Source organism: Papilio machaon, chromosome 2 (genome assembly GCF_912999745.1).
Source record: "Papilio machaon chromosome 2, ilPapMach1.1, whole genome shotgun sequence".
Classification (NCBI taxonomy): Eukaryota; Metazoa; Arthropoda; class Insecta; order Lepidoptera; family Papilionidae; genus Papilio; species Papilio machaon.
In genome coordinates this window covers 7,363,411-7,385,602 of record NC_059987.1, presented here as the reverse complement: position 1 = coordinate 7,385,602, position 22,192 = coordinate 7,363,411, and the positions used below count along the sequence as shown (strand labels likewise).

At 31.6% G+C, this 22,192-nt stretch overlaps 1 protein-coding gene across 1 annotated transcript in view; it reads right to left on the bottom strand.

Annotated features, from left to right (window-relative positions):
* LOC106714427 (protein windpipe) overlaps positions 1-22,192 on the bottom strand; it is a 36,528-nt gene that overhangs the window by 2,723 nt on the left and 11,613 nt on the right. The window contains exon 2 of the mRNA XM_014507475.2: positions 12,370-12,418. The gene's annotated coding sequence lies outside the window, so the exon portion shown is untranslated. The remainder of the gene's footprint in view (positions 1-12,369; positions 12,419-22,192) is intronic.

Genomic DNA, 22,192 nt, shown 5'->3' with positions numbered 1-22,192 from the left:
GGGACGTATTGTTTGGTTCCAATTGGAAAATATTGCGCAATTCTTAACGGTTGCTAGCACCTTGATTGTTATGTCGTTACAACAGATAAAGGTATTCGTATGCTTGTATGTATGTATGTATACGTAATGTAACATACAATTTTTTATATATTCGGCAAAAGAAACTCGACTTCCCAAACATCCATGCTTATACTACGTTTTTAACATTTTTATTTTTTAATGTGATGTTGCACTTAAATAATTTAAAATTGATATATGCCAACACTATTGAGTTCAGATAAGTTCAATAAAAAACTTTGAAATTGGAAACAATTCTTTGAAGAAAAAAGTCTGAACAATGGTTATCGTACTCAGAAGTATTTCAAGGTTTATGTATTTTATGAGTTGTCCTGTTATTCTCTTGCCGCAGCTGATCACCACTACGAGTATATTATATTTTTATCATTACGACTTATATGGACTTTCCTTGTACGTCAGGGGTGATAAACATTTCAGTCGAGAAAACCGTAAAACATACTGCACGTAATGTATGATAGCGATTACTTTATGTTATTAAGTTAGGTTTAGTAAGGTTTCAAGTAAAGGTCATTACTAACTTTTTGTTTCGACAATATTTAGGTTTTTACTAAGGAACTACCACGCTATAACAACTATCTTAAAAATTAAATTTATGTTATTAATTTAACCAAATTAATTTAATTAGATGATTTTAATTTATCAGATGAGAAAGTTAGAATTTGCTTTGTATCAGTGGAACTATCATACTAATGTTATAAATGCGAATGTTTTTATGTATGAATGTTTGTTATAAGGTATCTGAAAAATGGCTTAACGAATCTTGATTAAATTTGGTATAGATTAATTCCACACGGACGGAATCGCGGGCGACAGCTATTGAACTATAAAATGTCTCGTTTATAATATCGTTATTTGTTGCTGTATAGAATAATATTCTTCATAATGATTTTCCCACCAGTTATAGTTCGAAACTTGTTTTTTCGAATTTAGAATGCATAATGATTCGATAAGCTGATACAAACCTGACATAATACGTTCATCTGTTCTATAATCTATTCAAATACCAACCTAGAGAAAATAGCTTGGTCAATGAACATTGGCCACGTAATTCAAATTAAAAACATGTTTAAATGTCAGCACAAATGAATAAACCGTAACATATTAATGTCAAATAAATTATAATTATTACATACAATATGGTGAGAAAAGTCAAAACGTTATAATAGTCTATTGGTAGATTTGACCTTCACGACTATAGTCTAGATGACTAATAAAACTTTACAAAAGCCAACCAACTAATTAGGTAATAGCCAGATCATTGCGTTTCAAAGTAAATAAATTCCACAAGGGCAACGGATGTCGAAATGCAGTTAGCGTTGATTCAATGAATTCATTGCTGACAAACTTCAGACTTATTGACCATGAGAGAATAAACACCTATCCCCTTTGCTTTTGCGTTTTTATCTTGCTCGTTTCAGTCGTTTATTTTATAATATTAAATGATAAAATTAACTAGTCGTTAAATGATAAATGAATAGCAATAATGCTATTTAAAAATTGGATAAACTAAAACTATTAGATTATCCAAGGCTTAGTGATAGCCTGGTAATTAGGTAAACTAAACCAATTAGGTCTTTATTGAATTAGATAGTCAAATTGGTGTTGTTTTCTACTATGAAAAACTTTAAGATTAATGATGAAATTAAAAAAACATCGATGAATGTTCATATTTTATTTAGAATGAAATAAAAAAAAATAGAATTTTAGATTTTTTTTTTAATATCAAAAGGTGGCTAACTAGCAAACGGCCACCTGAATTCGCCGATATAGCGAGTCGACCATTGCTTATAAACACACGCAAATGCAGATGCGTTACCTGCCTTTAATCAACGAAGAAGGAGACACACAGAAAGTGGCTATTTCCTCTTCCTATGCATCCCCTCTTCCCCGCCAAATCCACTTCCCCTTTCCCTCCTTCCCTAATAAGAAAAGGATGGGAAGTGCAAGAGGTCCAAAATGCCTAAAAGTAAGACTATGACTCTGATTTGTAACTTATTGAATAGTAATACTATTTGAAAACACAAGTAATTGATAGCTTGCTGGTAAAGCTTTAATATATAACTGTTATGTAATATTGCCGTATGTACTTTCACGATACGGTACAAGTAATACTCGAGAATAGTAAAACTAATAAATCACACAGATTTTATTAATTACTTATAGTTTGCTGTTTCCTTATTGCTTTCCCACGTTCCTTATTCAATTATAAACAACTAAACAGTCAAGTCGTAAGACGGCTGAAGAATGTATTGATAGAATTTCAGCGAACTTAATTTATATCTAAAATACAGTCGATGTAAATTGATAAAATAAACTTTATATTTAAGGCTACTTCTTAGTAAAATCGTCGTAATAGTTTTTGATCTAAAGTTAGTAAGTTAGTTGTAACACATTTCTTGATTCAGGATCATTCCAATCATATATATAAAATTCTCGTATCACAATGTTAGTTACGATACTCCTCCGAAACGGTTTGACCGATTTTTATGAAATTTTATTTTATCTATTTTTCATACCCCTATTAAGTTTTTTAACTGCACGCGGACGGAGTCGCGGGCGATATCATTATATTATTGTGAAGATCTTCTATATGGCATCAAAGAATTTTAAATTACAATAGTACAATAGCTTAGGTAACAATGTAGACATCTTACTTTGTTTCAGTTCGTTCAACTTCTTTATGTTGATGTAATTGACTTGCGTACAATAAAATAAATAAAACTGATATAACACATTATCTAATACATAACCAAATGTTGCGGTACGATTTATGGATGGATGGATTGATGTTTGTTGTAAGGTATCTCCGGAACGGCTCAACGGATCTAGATGAAATTTGGCAAATATGTAGAACATAGTCTGGAAGAACACATAGGCTACTTATTACGTTTTTTTTTTAATTCCGTGCGTACGGAGTCGTGGGCGACAGCTAGTATGTTATAATTCCGAAACTACTAAACCAATTATGATGAAATTGGGTAAATAATTTAAATTTTCTCTTAATTAAAAGTTTGATATTTTAAGGCTAAATTTAAGAATTATTAATTATTAATTTCCTTTTACCAATTTCATTGAAAGAAAAATTTGCATATGTTTTATGCCCTTCGTATAGCTGCAGTTTATTAGTGTATTATATAACACAAGGTGTGTTTTAGGTTCGAATTAGAAAGTAGTAGGAGAAAGCAAAGTATTTTAATGTAAATATGAATTGATATAATAGGCTTATCATTCATTTTTCACACTCGTATGTTGAATGAAGTTAGCGATTAATCAAATTTATATAAATTTACATAAACATGTAAAATAACATTACATACATCAATAGTAAAATATGTATAGTGTTTGTAGAAGCATTCGTATCGTTTACAAAGCTGCGGTTTCATTTACAATAAACTAAATGTTGTTTTCGATTTTTGATACAATATAGCACACCTTTTTGGCACTAACCACAAAAACAGTAAGCTTAATAAAAGAAAAAAAGCGTGTTCTTCGAGACTATGTTCCACATGTGTGCCAAATTTCATCAAGATCCGTTCAGTAGTGCCGGAGATACCTACCTGCAAACAAACATCCGTCCATCTAAACATTCGCATTTATATTATTAGTAAGAAGTAAGATCAAATAAAGTTAATTAAATTATATAGAATTTGAAATACTACCTTAGTGGAAAAATGCTATGAAAATTTAATATATTCGTGTTAAAATATGTTATAAATGTTGTATAATAGTCACGACTTTTCACAGATAACACTGTTTTATAAAATTAATAGTATTTATGTGAAACCGATAACTGTTACCTCTTAGCAGTAGTTGCCAAGTAAATGACTTTCAAGACTTATTACTCGTGTAATATGCAATATTTAAAGAAAATTAGATTTGTTATCGGTTTCCCTGCTAAGGATCGACACAGTAGTATTTCTCGACATCTCTATCAGCCGTAATATCTCTCCTTACGCATGTCCTTTTTTCACAAAAAACTAAATTAACACTATTTACGTGAATTTACAACAGTTTCCAAACAAATGTATGATTGTAGGTTGATAATGACTACAAGTTTTGGCAACGTAAGAAACTCCGCTAATAAACCGACGTACATACGATATATTTACTACGCAACGTACGCAATATTAAGATTTAATAATATTTATAATACGCACTTGAACTTGATGGATGTTTGGACGCACTCCATTAGACGCGTGGGTTAAACTACCAATAAATTTTCATTTGATTCTAGCAACGATTGTGTGTGAATTATCTAGTTATAGATAACGACAGCAATTGTTTGTAAATAGATTACATAACTTGTAATGGAAATGTTACGTATTTAGACTTGTACAGGCCATTCATCCAGAATCATAACAAAAAAGCATTTTAACATTTTTCAGTCCTTATCCCTACGGAGTGTCGACACATTATGTACAATAATCTTTCATACATATTTAAATTCACTATCTTCTTACACATACAATCGTTCACATGACCCATCCATAATTTCTTCGATCACTGAAACATTAACAAATTTTAATTCGTAATGTTCGTAACTATGTCTTCTTCTATATTCATAACTCAATAATACGAAAAGCAAAACGGTTTTTAACAGAAACTTTATTGAAAATAATAATTTCGCTATTGATGCGGCTAAAAATAGCTCCACTTAACAATCAATACAATGAATAGTTAATATATACACGTGTCCTATCAGCGATAATAATCGATATTGAAAGGACGTTATTGTAGCGCGCTAATCTTTGAATATAAAGAAACGGACTAAGCGGAGAGCCGTTAAACTTAATAAATTCTAACACTTTTCGCAGATGGCGAGGTGAAGATGGATAGTCATCAGGGGTAAAATCAATATGTATTTATGAACGCATACTGACTCAAAAATATAACACAAAACAAGCACACTAGCAAGCAATTTAGACCTTATTGTTCGTTTTATTTAACAGAGGTGAATGCGCGCGATGACACGTCCTGCTTTTTAAAATTCAAAGGCACTAATTGACGAGAGGGCATTTTACAAATATGCCAGTGTATTAAATACGCTGTACTCTAGGATGTAGGTCGTCGTTTGTTTTCGCAGCAGTCACAATAGGAATGGTAGCAAGGCCTTTCTTTCAGAGGACTGCGATCTAACAGTTTGTAAATAACTCACCGTGGAAACAATGCTGTTTAGTTACTATGCTTAAGTAAAAAGAATCTGGAATGAAAACTACTACTATGTTTAACCAATAACGTAAGGGAAGTATAGTATAAAGGTGTGTGATTTTTTTTCTAGGAATTTAGAAAGTTTATGGAATTTCTTGAACATTTGGCATACAAAATTAACAAATGAAAACTAGAATAAAAAGTCCCAAAATGTGTATTAGAATGTAAAGTTTATATAAGTTACAGAATAAGAATAGAATAAAAGCGCTTTATACAATACTATATACATGTCCATTTCTCTGAAACTATAAAACATTGAATTGACCGCCCTGGACTTTCGCGGTTTAATGCCGTCCGTTTTATGCGTCGGAGCATTTAGTCGTAAAAGACTCGTTTCTGAGTTAAGATTTCCCGGACATTACGACTATGCTTTACGACTGTTATCCCGAATAGAATATTCAGTGTTGTATTGTCCATTTTTGTAGATAAAAAGTTTTTATTGTAAGTAAAATTTTACACAATCGAAATGAAGTTAGAAGTGTCTTAACGAAATATCTTCATTTAGCAGTCGAGTGCGCTACTAGCACGATTGGGAAACGATAACAAGTTAGTTATTTTGTTCAAGCTCAAATAAGCTCAGCTTGTGTTTTTTGACAACTGCAAATAAATATTTGATACGTAATCTTGTAATTTTTTATTATACCAAGATCATTAACCCTCCTATGCACTAATACAATTTATGATAAACGTTGGCTTTTATAACCACTTATTAAAAAAGAGAAAAATTTATTTGCAGATACATATTGAAAAAATCTACAAATAAAACAAAGTAGCTGGCAGTAAAATATTCAAGAAAATGTACGTATTTATTAGTAAAGTTAAGTAGATAAACAAAAATAACTATAATCGATTTATAATTTTAAGGTTCATAGCACAACAGCACACAGCAATTGAGACGTCGTTTAAGCATTTGATACGGCCGTCTCAGATGTTTTCACAGATAAAAACTAATTGAGGTCAACACAAATTATCACATTATGTTTGATTTGCCGCATCTTTAGTACATGTATATTAATTTGTATTATTTATATATTTATTTGATCGTTTATTTTTATATCCACTAAAAAAACAAGTAAATTAAAAAAAACATCATTAGCACGTCAACTTTTAAAGTTGTCACTTGTCTGTGACGACACGTATCCAAGACGTATGAGCATAATTGTAACACGTAAACAAATCGTGACATAAAACTGCAGTTCACGGCCGGGTCATTGTCGGATGGGTGCGACTCATTAACTTAATTAGATAGTACAAGTGTAAACATGTGTTTGCCGTCCTAAAGGGTTGCCATATGTAATTGATCTTTGTGAAAGTTGTTTTGTAACTTTTGGAAGATATTTCTTTTTTTTTTATTTATTTAACTTTAGCTTCTACCGTTTAAAAGGAAAGCTTATTTTTTAAGTAGACAGCTGCTTTTCAACGCCAAACTAGCTTTGAACCTAAAGAAAATTTTACTATTTTTTTTTTTTAGTCAAATTTAAAATTGTCGTGTATTGCAATGAAAGTGAAAAGATACATTTATTTGCGGTCCAAATTCAAGGTTGGGATGACATTGTTCGCAGCTGGCCGACATCCAAATGAAATATTTTGTATACTAAAGCTAGACAGTATTATGTAAGGCTAATTACAATACCGCGTGCAAGGAAACTAATAAAAGATGTATTTTTTACGCTTGGTATCTATCAATAATAACTGAAATTGTTTCCACTAACCACGAAATGCATATATTATCGGCTCATTTTATATTTGGACTCAAAAATATCATCATCATTTCATCGGTACAAATTAACTACAAGAAGTCTGACCTTTTTCTGTTAGTCTCATAATAATTACGTGTCGTAATTCTTGGCCTAGTTTTATTTAAAGTATTTAAAATATTTTCCCAATACTCAATACGCAAATGTGTCGTAGCCAAAAATATTTGTATATTTGTGTCACATATTATTCATTCATAAAAGAGTTGGTTTAAAAGCGATTGACGCAAACTCATTTTTGCAAGTCAATGTTTTAGCACAAACAAGAATACAACACTATTATTACGAAGCAAAAAAAAACTATTCATTTTTTGCTTCCTTCATAATTCTTCCGCTATGGATTATTACGTGAACTTAAGATGACAAAAAGTGTATTAAAAACAATATAACCCTCAATTATCTGTGGTACAAACTGAACTATGATAACCGAAAAAAGCGATAATCCCTATAATACTAGAGATCAAGAGCAATTTTTTTTTTAACCCAGTTTGTAGTTAATAACAGTTCTAAAAAAATTAAATCGCACACAAACAGTAAGAAATCAGAATAATTATATACATTTAGTTAATTAGCGTTGTTTAATGATTATTAAAAAAATAATTACACGTGTCCATGTTCTAACTTAATAAATAAATATAAATTTTAATATTATGTAAGTTATAACTTTGAAATATAATTTCAAAGACACTTTTTATAAAAAAATTGTTTGGGCCATGTATGATGTTACACTGCTAGTAATACCGAGTCAATAATAATAAAGTTGTGTATGGCCACCTAAAAGAATCCTATCCATGCCATCCGGCAATCTGCCAGTACTGACAGGTGATACTTTAGACGTGACGACGCCTGCGCACGCGGTCATTGCATACTTATTTTTTAAATTGATACTACGATTTCTAAATATAATACTAAATACACTATTACTGCTATATACAACTATTATTAAATATAGCTTTTGACCGCGACTTCGTCTGCGCGGAATAAAAAAAAGGACGACTAGGATGTACTATGTGTTATTTGAAATTGTGTTACTCAAATATATGTAGCCTATGTGTTCTTCCAGACTGTGTTTTAGATCTATACCAAATTTAATCGAGATTCGTTTTACCGTTTTACCATCCATCCATCCAAACATTTATAATATTAGTATGAAGTAAGATTAAAAAAGCGAACGAAGTCGTATTAAAGCTTTACTTTCAAAATAATTGATTGTGTATTTTGAATGAAATATCGTAAGGAAGTATAGCTTTGATATGTTCCATGTGACAAAGTTGATAAATGTCGCATTTCCGACCTCATTTGTTTAAAAATTTCACCACTGTCATAAAAAACCCTAACCAACTCTAGCTGATTTCAATCATTATTTCGTCTTTGAGTTTTAATATAAATGGCTTGTTTGAAGCCGATTTTTCTTTTATTTATCGAAATGCATATTTTATATATTAAATTGGAAATTTAATTTAATTAAATTCTTGAAATTGTTTTAATTTAAATAAAATATAAACTCCATATTTATTGAAAACACAGGTGTGATTACTTATTAAACATAAATGTTTACTTGTTATTTTCATTACTAAAAAGATTTAATTAAATAAACAAGGTGAAAAATAATATCAAACAGAACCGGTTTAATTTGGGTATAATTTAATTGGACGAAACATTTGCGCTCAATCGCGTGGTAACAAACGTGTTTTGAAAAAAAAACGAAACGTCACCCCAAATACGTCAGACACCGTTTATTAAAATAAAAAAACATGAATAACAAAAAAAATTCAATTATATCGTACACTTATTACTTTACTGTTACATCTGGAGTCGATTTAAATTAATAATTTGTTCATTAAATCTGCCGAAAAACAATAGTAAAATAATTACGTAATATATTTATATTTTATAATTAATTTATAAAATTACTAGATAAATTATCTAAGACTAGATCTATGTAAATTTCAGAAGCGTATAGTTTTGTAAAATCAATGTATTGATTTAAATGCATGACCTCGGTATAGCTGATAGCGCGCCATTAATTCTTCGCTTATCTCATTGGGGGAATATTAATATTTATAGATATATTTTCTCGTGACATATAAAGTTGGAAATGCTACAAAGTATATTAAATTTATAACACATTATATAAAATACATAATTATCTAACGTGTAAACAGTCCAATGATTTGATGATAAGACTATATCGCTTATTGACATCTTGTATTAATCATAACATGAATATTAATTTTAATTAAATACCAAACGATCTATGATATTGCATTTCTATACATAATGACCATTTAATGCAATTTATCGTGGATTTCTGAAACCAATATTTGTATTAAACATATCGTCATCCCTGTCATTATCAATGACATAAAATTGACAAAACAGAGATAACAATATGTTTTAAATGGAAATTTTGGTCTCAGCAACCCGCGGTTAGTAAGTTAAACAAACCAGAGTTGTGTTGACATTAGTTTGTCCTTTATTAACTTTGACCTCGTAAAAACAAATGAATACAAATATTTTCTACCGTTTTTTGCGCCAACCACTGAAGGTACACTTGTAAAAACATAATCAACGTAGTGAAAAAGTGTCACATTTGCGAGTGTGCTGAGATTGTAACAAAAAAGCGGTATACAGGCATCATTATTTTTACACTTGTTGGAACTTTAACTAGTGGGGGTTTGGAATAACATGAAAAAGGGAACTTCGCAGAAGTGTGAGCCATATTATGTTACCGATATTATGTTATCTACTATAGATTAGATATATTAATCCCTATGACGTCAACATATCAACATCCTGCACGGTTTAAGTTAGTAATTTATGAAATTAGTTTTTATTAGTTAACGTACGTTTAAAGAATATCATCACGTAATTTGAAGTAGGTAGTTTTAGAACAAATCTTAGCAAATACTTTTGGTACGAAATTTTATAAAGTGCAAAATGATTTGCACTTGGCCTTCAGATGAATTGAATCGGCAATCGGCGCAACTATCGGTGACGTTAAAAATGTATTAAATTTAATATTATGTTTCTATGCTTTTAGTCTAGGACCTATTGAAGTGAATAAGCATTTTACGCAAAGGCCGGAAGAAGACAAAGCTTGTACGGAATACATTGACAGGTTTTCCGATGAGCACAATGTAGCACAATACCATACACAGTAGCATGTAGATAACAAAGATGATAATAATAAAACTTATATATTTTAATAATTATTGTTTTATTCCTATTAAAAAACTTGAAAACCAGACTTACGATTTCAGATGTTGAAACAATTACGGTAAAAACAATAAATTCAATGAATTGTAGTTACAGAGTTAATAATAAATCGACACACAACTTCTTTGCCCCCTTAACGAAATAAAACTAGTCTAGTGGACCCATAAAGCCATGAACCGCTTCCTCGTTTGCATCTTCTAACAAAAACAACCGTAACACTTTACGAAAGCAATTAAAAGTAATTATCAAGCTTCGCCTAGGTCACGGTTCATAGCTCTAATAAAATCAAATTAGCGACCGCCCATCAATTTACGGCCGCATGGGTCTAAACGGGTTATTGACTTTGTATGCACCATCTGAAACGGATGGCGCGTCCGGTTTAAACTACTATGCTGTTATTTCATTTTTTATGTACGAAACAAGCTGTAAAAATCATATAAAATCGCCGAAGACATCTTCAATTTTGTTGTCAGTTTCTTGTTTCTGTTAAGAAAAAACACTTTAACATCATGTTTTTTACCGATTTACATATTCATTTTATAAGTAAAAAAACAATCTCTTGGATTACCCGAGCTACTAATTTGCTAAACGTGAAAAGACTGAGCCAATTACCTAAATCAAGAACCAACCAGACACAAAATTTAATACATCATTTTTGAAAAATCAACTTTATATTAAAATTCAAAACCAATTTACCACATTGACAACTAAATATATTATAGTCGAGGTCAGTATAATTATAGCATATATTTAGCACAAATACAAATGAACTCTTTTCGCACAATAAATAAAGCACTTAAGCTGTCACATAATATTATGCAGAACTTAAAATCTGCACTCAATGCGACATACCCAAATAAGTTATTGAAAATAAAAACTTGTTTTCACTAGGTATTTCGTGAATTCCACGTGCCACTTGGGAATTCCAAATTCGTTGAAGCATGTCATCGTTACGGACTATCTAATACTACCTTAACGTAATGTATAAATAAATGAGTAAAAATGACCACAATAAGCAAGAATGTGACTAGTGGAAATTGTTTATTTGACTATAAAATTTGCAAACTTCTTAATAAAGGGCGTTTAAAAGTCACAAGGCTGGACATATAAATCAATGTTCAATAAAGAAAGCAGTATGTCGTGCAATATTGTCTGCGGTCAATTTAAAGTAATGGACGTTAATTGGCGATCGATTGTCCGACTGCACTTTAATTAAAAACAATTAATTTGTCCCTTTCACAATTATACTTAAGTTTCAATTTAAAACTAAGTTGCTCGAGTGCAGAAAGTTGCATTGAAAATGGCGAAACATCATATGGAAGATAGTCTATCATTTGTGTGGTTTACGTCCCTAGAGAGGTAATGTGATAGGTTGCTTTGACAAATTGATATACTATTCCTAACTAAGAAATTGCTGCAATGAGCAACGGGCCATGTCCGCGAAATAATACCAGTCCCACTCACCCTGATGAAAGGCCCCCGGTGGACAACTGACAAATGCACGTGACTGTTTTAGCTGTTATCTATATTAGTTGACTGCTCAAGAAACCATTAACAGTCAAGCTGTTAGTCGTCTAAACCTAATTAAGGTTTAAACATGAAATTTTAAATAAAAATGTAATATTTTTTTACTATAAACCAACTGCAATTCCTGTTATGAGTAATATACATACGTGTCCAACTGATAAGAAAATTATGAGTAAAACAGAAATAATTTTATACTCGGTATATCAAAACAAAACGTGTAGTTGATGCAACGAACTTTATACCATAAACGTTTCCATATCTTAATAGTCTCGGACTGTGGACTTATAGAGCAATTTATAATATTGTAGTAACAATGTATTAATAATTATTATGATTAGTCTAATTATAATTTTTATTAACAGTTTTCTACAATAAAGAAAACAATAGAAATCTTCTAATAAAAATTAAATTTTATTAATCGTTACTGTAAGAAACGGTGAATTAATAAAAAAAAATAGAAAGTTGAATTTTAAATCTATTAAAATAATGTGGTGATTTTTTCCCCCTATATCTATGTCTATATGTATATCTATGTTCCTCCTGTTATTTGTAAATAAATGATTACATACGATACGATACTAACCTGATAAAAGATATACACGAAGTTCTACGGCATCCCACTTCTTGCACTTCTGTAACAAAAAAAAAACAAACTTAATGTATAAAGTTGAATTACTTACGCAAGCCTTACGATTACAAATAAATTTATACAGGACCATCACAATTGTGCTGGCAGCTGCTTCTTTATTAATAGCCGTTGCAAAAGTATTCGCCTCAAAGACTTTTTATAAGAAAATCTTCGATTACAATGCGGCGTTATTGCCGACTCTAAATCACTATGATTAAACTCCGAGCAGCTGTTGGCAGACAGTCGATGCTCCATTATTAACAGTACAGGTAAGAATCTAACCCGAGTCACGTGATTTTGATCTTCACTATACAGGAAATAATTGAGAACTGAGGGCCTAGCACGAATCGTTGTAATTGTTTTCGTAATGTCGTCTACAAAATTTGTATTAAAATTCTGTACGAATTTCTGCACCCCTACTGAGTGTAAGGTACACTAACAAATCTCTTTTTTCGATGACATTACGAAGTCAGGTGTCATAAATATTGGTGCTAGGCCCTCTGGTATGAATGAAGAATTTATGAATGAAGATCATAGTAAAGAAACTATTTAAGATTGCCGAAATTAATATTTTTGTTGACTTTGCTATAAAATGTTGTTTGTAGATAATTTCTAGGTCGTCTTTTGCCTGGATTCCTAAGTGCATATGTATATATGCAAATTGCATAGTATAGCTTTCACTGTTTATTTCTCGAAAAGTATTGTATAATTACTTTAAAATCATGTATATCTGGATATTGGAGCAACATTTATATGAAATGCAATCTCAGTTCAGCATTTAGGCCTCAATATCAGAGCATAGGTTATCTGAATGCTAGTGCGTACTAACGATCGTATGCAGATCAAGGAGCCCATGTGTAGGAAATATTTTATCTGTAGAAACAAGCATATGACTGTTCGTCATATTGCACAAAAGTCCTTGTATCAAATTCTTGTACCTACAGATTTATTTTAAAATATTGGTCATTTAAAATTAAAGAAAAATAAATTTACTTTATTTCTTTGTAACAGCAGTAGTTTTATAAGACCTACTTTGAGGAGGCTCTTCTTTTTTTTTTAACTAAAATTAACTTTCTTCCAGTTTCGGCTTTTAAATTAACTTTATTTTTGTTTACCATTGACAAATTTAATTAACTATAGGCTGAGTTGCAACTTTTACAATAACTTCCATGAGGAATGTCATAAAGTTAGCCTGGTGACATCGTCTGAGTAAACAAGATAAATTGATTTAAATACTCGTTACGAGGTTCTGAGCGATTTGATTTGACATGTCATAATCACAGATTGACGTCAACAGATGAAGCTCTTTGTAAATAACATACAAAGGTGAATGGTGGCAAAGTAAAAATAATTTAATAACATTCCATATGTACTTCTTATCTGACATAATTAAAACTCCCTGATTACAAATTTCGTGATAATAGAAACATTTTATCTATAAAATATGTGTAAAATTAATGGGAAAGTAAATAAAATAATGCTGTGAAAGTAAATTACATAATTTAGTGCTGTCACCGACCAAATTGGGAAGATCAAAGACAATAGACGTTACAAATTCCATCCTAATTTAATCTATAACATAAATATAAGTCACAGGCATTATGTTTTTATAAGAGAAGGATCTAAATATTTTAATGTGGCAAAAAATTATATCGTCTAACAATTCAAATAAATTCTTTCGTTGAAATTACTAGCAAGGTATACAACGAAAATGTTTCCCGTAAGTAATACTTTAAAACACGTCTATTGTTTGAACATAATGTAAATTCTTCGGTCACTGTATTAGTCATTAACTCATTAGAAGCGCTGACTTCACTATTGTCAATGCTACACACAACGATGCGACGCCTTGTACCTACTACGTATTGTAACCAACTAACTAGATAATTTTACGCTGATAATAACAAAATTTAAACGCAACTAACAAGCAAGTAAAGTACGTTATTAGAGCATTTTACTTCATGACGATTTTAAATGTTAAAATTACTTCGATTAATTAAAACTTATTAGCTCACATTTCTGCCGTATCAAAGTTCTACAGCGAGATAGTAAATCGTGCGCTTAGCCGGAGAAAATGTACAGTGTTAATTAAGGTCGGCTTATGCAACGGTCCTTTGCGATATAATTTAAATTTGTAAGATAAAACATGCGAATGGCACAGATAAAATAACACCAGCTACAGCCAGTTAAGGTAACGGTTAACCCAAACCGCTGCAAATACCGTACGAGATATTAACTAAAAACTGCTTTGAGTTGCATCGCGATCTTTTGCCAAATTCAGATGATGTTTCTAAAGAAATCAGTGTCATATTTGTCTTACTTATTTTTTATATTTATTTTCACCATAATAGCATGTTTTGAAATTGCTATTGCCAGGAAATGAATGCAATTCGAAGACACTTTTTATGTTATGCAAATTGTTGGTAATTTGAATATTGTAATCGTGTCTCTTTTTTACAATACTGTTATCATAAAATTTTAAAGCAACCAAAGCGTGTTCTGCTTTAACATATAATTAACACAGGGTTTAAAAACTTTACTTGTAATCTGCAGATCCTGCATTCGAATCCCGCCACTTACCAATGTGTTTTTCGATTGTCATATGTACATTTATCCTACGGTCTTACATTATAGGAAAACGTGATGAAACTTGTACATTCGGCGAAGAAATTCGATGAATTTTACAAGATTTGATGACAAACATCGGAACAGGTGAAACTAAATAAAAGCTTATAAATGCGAATCATAATTGAGTTTTAGCATTTAATCATCTGTAACTACTTCCTCTAGAAAATAAAGGAGGCTTTAATAAACAGTTTCATACTAGACATGAGAGGCCAGCTTTTACGCATAAGTGCGTAAATTGCATGCAAGCGAGTGTAACCTCATCTGGCCAACATTCATTTGATTGCACTGCGATCGTGGGAAACGACCGCCGACAGAAACCATTATACACTTCCAGTAAAGCGAAAAAATAACACTCTTATTCTAACATACCTTCCACCAATAACAAGTAATAAGTATTCGTACGGTCAAGCGTATAAAGTTATCAAATGAATATAGTAATGATAAAGTTAATTTCCAAATGTGTATTATTACTTATTAAATAATAATAATAACGACTGACCGATCAAGTAGGAAAGAAAACAAAGCGAACAATACGACTCCTTAAAGGCTACGTCAAATAGAACGGAATGTAACATATTATGTATAGGTAACCAGCGAAACTACAGCGCAGTCGAACATTAAAATCTGATGTTTTGAGTAATATAATAAAATATAGTGTCCATTGGATAGCATTCACTGATAAAAGTGTTTGTCAGCGACGAACAAGGTCGGTGCGGATGAATTGTTGACTTACTGGACAGAGTACATAGTGTGTGAATTATATTTGCACGCAACGCGCCATCAACTAAATCTATTTTTTACTATTATTTTTGTCCGAAGCAATGACGAAATCACCGTCTACTTTCGTACAATTTCCGGTTAAAAGTAAAATCAGACACGTCTTAATTTTCATAAAATCTTTCATGTTTGCTGAAGTAGTAAAAAATAGCAATGAATATGTAAATTTCATTGATCAAATCAAAGCAAGTCTTTTATTCTAAATAGCTGTTGCCCGCGACGAAAAAAACTTAATAAGTAGCCTATGTATTCTTCCAGACTATGTTCTACATCTGTTTCAAAATTCATAAAGATACGATGAGCCGCTCCGGAGATACCTTCTAACATCTATCCACCATCCATCTAAACTTTTGCATTTATAATATTAGTTCTTACTAAGGATTTTAGATACTACTATTTGCATTATTTATCTATCTGTGAAACTGCAAATGTGTTAAAGGGTGGATGTACGTCATGAAAGTGGGTGGTGACATTATGATAGAAACTAATTCAAAAGTATTACAAAAGCAACGACAAGTGTGCGTGATGAATCAGTGATATTGTTTTGTCAGCGACATTGCATACTCACCCATTTATGAAGCACAAAAGTAAATTTACTGATATGTTTCGAACGAATTTGCAATATTCTGATGAATTTTTTAAACAGAATCGTGAGGTACGAGGAAAACGATATCACATATGCAAATCGGGAATGACGTCTGATTATGTAATTCCTTAATTTAGAACGGCTTAACTCACGTACGATCGTCCGGTGACGGCACCGACTAGTTTCGGACCCGTCGGGGTCCATCTTCAGGACGAGGGTTTATTTTGAAAACTTCGTGGTCGCAAACTCAACACTCGCCCTGAAGATGGACCCCCCACGGGTTCGAAACTAGTCGGTGCCGTAACAGGACGATCGTACGTGTTAAGCCGTTCTTAATTAATTTATTATAATGTCTCACGAAAGTTTAAACAATTTAAATGCAATTCATTGTCATTGAAGTTAATGAAATAAATATTATAAAAGTTCCTACCAATATTTTACAAAACATAAGCTAACGTATCTATCGTATTACTAGTGGACTCAAAGAAGAATGTAGGATTTCGAAAAACAAATATAAAATATTGTTTCCGCTGGGAATAAAGCACAACCTTGTCTATATAAGAAGCCAACGAAATAAATTCAACTGTGATAAATCAATTTATTCAAGTTTATACCAGGATCGAGTCAACTCGAGGAGTTCGGGAGGTTAAAAAATTGAAATTCGAAGAAAAGCATGCGGACAAAAAAAAGGTCGCCGGCATTAGACGTCGGATGGCGAGGCGAAGTACAAAGGGCCTCAGTGTCGGAGGTCTTGTAAACAGATTGTGAAGGAAAAGATTTTTTTGTTGTGAGATATAGAAATGAATCGGGCGTCGGCTCGACGGCGTTGGCTCCACGCAGGTAGGAATTTCTTTACGGACGGGATTACGCTTTTCGTGGTCGATTTTATCTCGGTTACTTACGTGCACAAACGTTGTTATCACCGTTATGTTTGCACAAATATGGACGACCTCGAATTCGTGCCTATTCTACGTATATCACGAATTCCATTTCATGTTACCTTTGTCTTTTGTCATGACTTAATTATAACAAAGTCATTGTAAAAACGCTCTCACGGTAAAGACTTATCAGTTGAAACTCATACCCTGAATAGAATTAAATAACTTTCTTACTTATTTTTATTGTTATCGAGTATTTTTTTATAATAATTTAATGAAACTAGTATCTTAAATGTTGTAGATAACAATAAAGAAACCGAGATTTTAAAATTTGCTACAATCATATTTGATGACGCAACATATCTGATATGTTAACATTTTTGTTATTATATAATATTTAAACATTATCAGACGATGAATTAGCATTGAAAATTGAACGCTAACCATGAATAAACGTTTAACCTTGAAGCAATGTCATTGAAAACGACGATATCTCAAAAGGTAGTGGCTTGATTACACAGAATACTATATGCAGTGGCCCCATACAATGAATGCTTAGTACCAGACAGGTCAACTGTATTCAACGACGAACTCTTAAATATTTAAAGCGTCAAAAAGCGACGGCTTAACCGTTCCTTTTTTCGTGTTCCGTCTTTTATTAAAACTTTTTGAACGCTACAAATGCGCACGTGAACTCGTTTTATACTTTAGTAGACCGTGACGTTGTTTCTTTTTGATTTATTATGTGTATGTATGCTTTTAGCACTTCGATCAAAGGTTAAACTAATCCGAATAAAAAATGTTCTTTTATATTTTTATTCAAATTTGAAACTTTAATATAAAATGTATTAAATTTTATGTGCAAAATATTTGTTTTACTTTTTAAGATAATCAATAAGATATTCAGTAGTAAAAAGCAGTAATAATTTTTTTATAAAACTATGAAAAACCCATACATACATATTTAACATAGAAATAGATCATTGGCAGATGAACCCAACGGGAAACACTCGATATAGAAAATACTAACATTCTTGTATATAAACTGAGATTATTTCGTTATCGGAAACCATAGGTTTGACGTTTGCCCTGAAGAATGTAGAATTTTGACAAAAACATTAAAAAAAAATTACGTTCTAACTCATAACAGATGATTGAATTTCTACGTCTATGTAATATAGATGAGCATTTACGTCTATAGCAAGGTAAGTAGACTTCTATTTGGCACCTGTCTTGTACATCTGTTTCGCTTCTTCTGCCTATATCTATGTACAAATGTATGTTAGGTGTTAAATTATTTATTAGTTGTAAAACAATCATCGAATTAATCATTACAATGCATGCATAGATACCGTGGTGCAGGGAAGCCACATTGAGTCGGGCGTCCAGTGCAATTATGTCAATCACGTATCGATTTACCGAAGCGACGCAAACAATGCGATCGGACGACTCCACTTAATCACAACACGACCGCAGAACAAACATGATCGATCATAACACGAACCTCACTTCTCGTATGTTTTCAATGAGAGTCAACACACATCGGTACACTCTCGTACACAATTGTTACAAGTAATTTGAAGAATTATTAGTTTAGTCTTATGACTTTTGTCTTGTTTGTTTTTTTAAGAATTTGACCGCTTTGTTGATTTTTTTAAAATTGAACTTCGTACATTATATATTTCACAAATGTCAAGTTCGAATTTGAATTTATTCTAACATTATTTTTTACTGTTGTAACAAATACAATTACAGAGGCGTAACATATGACGTAAATCGTACGTCATGTGAATGTGTAATACGGAACTAAATGGAATAAAACACTCGATAATCACTAAAATACTATTCGAATGCAACGATACGGCTTATGGTTCGTTATAGTATATTCGCTGGATGGTCACGGTGAACGACACCGCAAAGCAAATTGCGGGGAGCGCAAACCGGACTCAGACGACCAGTCTAGAGTATCGGGAGACGGTAGAATGGCACTTCAGTGGCCATTAGCCGTAGCACACCAGCTTTACGTATAAAACATATCCCGAGCTCCACGCCGCTCGCGGTCACAAGTAATCTAGACAACGATAATGGTGGTTTTATGACTACCTAACCGCAATACGAAGAGAAGAAGGCTATGGATAATGAGATATACGCGAGGAACGTATTATGGTTTACTGAGAATGATTTAACTGGTCAAGTGTATGAAAAAGATATCAACAGGGTAAGTCGTAGTGGAACTAGTCAATTGATTACACCACAATTTTAACTTGACAGTACTAACATGAAGACGGTAACCGAAAAATGACAACAAAAATGTTATGTTATGTAAACAATTGGGGTCATAAATTTATTTGAAGATCCTTCTAAACGTCATTTCATTCCATTTTACATATTTTATGATTATGTAAAACGTCTAATTAATAAAAAACAAAATACTGATAAGACAACAAATCAAGAAATGAAATTTCATTTTAATAACGAGATATCAATTACAAATATTTGATTGTGGCGATAATATTTTAGTTTCTTTACGTCACAAGGCTACTGTTTGTATATTCCCAATCTTGTTTCTTCCTTGTTCGTATTAAATCAAATTGTGTAAGAATGGTCAGCTAGTGCCAAATGTAGCAAGCATCCGTTTTGTGGTGCGGTGAAAATAAACTCATTCACGGAAACCGTTGCTTTACTACCTACAATACTGTCAGTCTCAAACTGCTAATGGGTGCAAGTAAACAATAAACTAGCTATTTATATTTTTAAGCTACCTTATTTCAACACAAGTAGCAATTTGAGGTTTTGATAACCTATTGTGTCTTTTATTGAATGCTACCCATTTAAGACGTGCTCAGAAATTTTACATCCATCTTAAAGTTTATCTTTGCACCAAATATACGACACCATATAAAAATGTATCAAAATTAACAAGTAACTACATATAGTTTAATTAATTAACAGTGGTAGCACACAGAAGACAGGCATAAGTAAACAATTCCGCGTTTTTCTGACTAGTGTGTGTGCCGGAGGCGTAATTGTGGTCCTTTTGCTCTTACCGAGAGTTTTGTTGAAGGAATAGCTGGAAAGGAGAAATAGATTTAAAACAGAAGGTAATAGGGGAAGGAGAAATATCCTCTATGGGCAGCGGTCGCTTCGGTCTTTTGACGAATTTAGGTTGACTACATATTTTTCATAAAAAAAAATGATATACTTATGTGTTGTCGAGGAACGGATATTTAAATCCTTTTTTTAAAAGATAAGTTGCATTGGCATTTCCAATTTTACATCATAAAAAATAGTGGATTACAAAAACTACTAAAAAAAACACGCCCCTATAAATAATTTACCTATGTATCTATTTTTTTATATAAATATTTAAGTGTACATAATATATAAAATTAAAGAGCTTTCTTATGACCGAATTGTTTATTGAACATTATATTGAATTACGATGCTGCGTCAATTCAATCAATATAATACGTTTACGTTATACTCTAAACAGAATATATTGGTCTTTAACTATAAATCAAGCAAGTTTCTCTGAGAGATTTATATACGTACTTCCTTAAGATAGTCATTATTGTTAGTGGCCGTAACATGTATGCGACCATAAACCTTTAGGTTGTCTCGTGAATGCCGCAGTATCGAATCGAGTGTCTATTCTATAATAGTGGTAAACAATGTTTATTGCAGGCGTTTGAGAATCCATTACCGTTGGAAAGTCTTAAGATTGAATTGCGGTAAGTTCGCGTGGGCCTGCTAACACTTTGGACGCTCGAAGTCTAGATAGTTTGAATCGTTTTCGATCGTTTCTCTTAGTCGTGTTTATTATAGCTTTCTAATTGGACTTCGCTTCGGTATAGCACTTTGAAATGTATATAATTTCTCATTATATATTAAAGGAATTTCTATACATAATATATAGAAAATAAATAATTCTTTTAGTTCATTTTTATTCTTAATAATGGCAATCCTGTTTTACTTGTTTGTAAAGATATTAAACAATTTGCATAGAATTCGATTCGATTATTTCCTAAAACAATTTGTTTATAAAAAGTTTACGAAATGGGAGAAAAACTGCTCTTTTTTGTGCCTTTATGCAAAACCTAACCGTGCAAGTAAAACGTCCCTACCGTGATATTGTCCTGTATAACCAGTTGTCTCCAGGTCTAGATTTATTTTCTTGTGGTCAGTTCACCCACGCTATTCCTGTGGGCGTTTTTATACCTTCGGGAGATAATCGTACATTTTTGCAGTAATAACATTTCTAGATATAAGTAAATCCAATGTCTATTCAATATATTAACCGTGCATTCGAAGTAATTTAAATTCTAGTTATGCTATTTTCATACTTAAGTTTTCAATTATTTGTATCCTTACTTTCAGTCCAATTTGACAAGGAACGATTAGATTTTATTATAAACTAGCTTTTGTCCGCGATTTCATCTGTGTAAAATAAATAAATAAACTAGTATTAAATATGGTATATTTTACTCAGTGATAACGTAGCTTTCTAATGACAAAAAAAAATTGAAATCGGTTCATTAATTGTTGAGTTTATTCTTTACATACAAATCTTGTCTCTTTATTTAAGAATAGAATTTTAGAAGAAATTTATATTATTTTAGAATAGATAAATACTTTAATAACTTCCGGTTTAGATCTATAATAGTCACTTGTTTTAAAATTTTATTAGTAATGTTTGCTAATAATAAGACACTGTATTGATTGACACTGAATCAGGCAAGTAATCTTTCATTAAAGGTTGTTTTAATCGTCGGTATTTAAATCCACTGCGTATACAAAATGCCAACAGTTCATATTACGCATATGAGGTGATTTTCGAAAGGAGTCAATGTAAAAAGGCAAACTAAATGTTATCAATGTCAATCTGCATGTCTCGGAGAAACGGTAAATG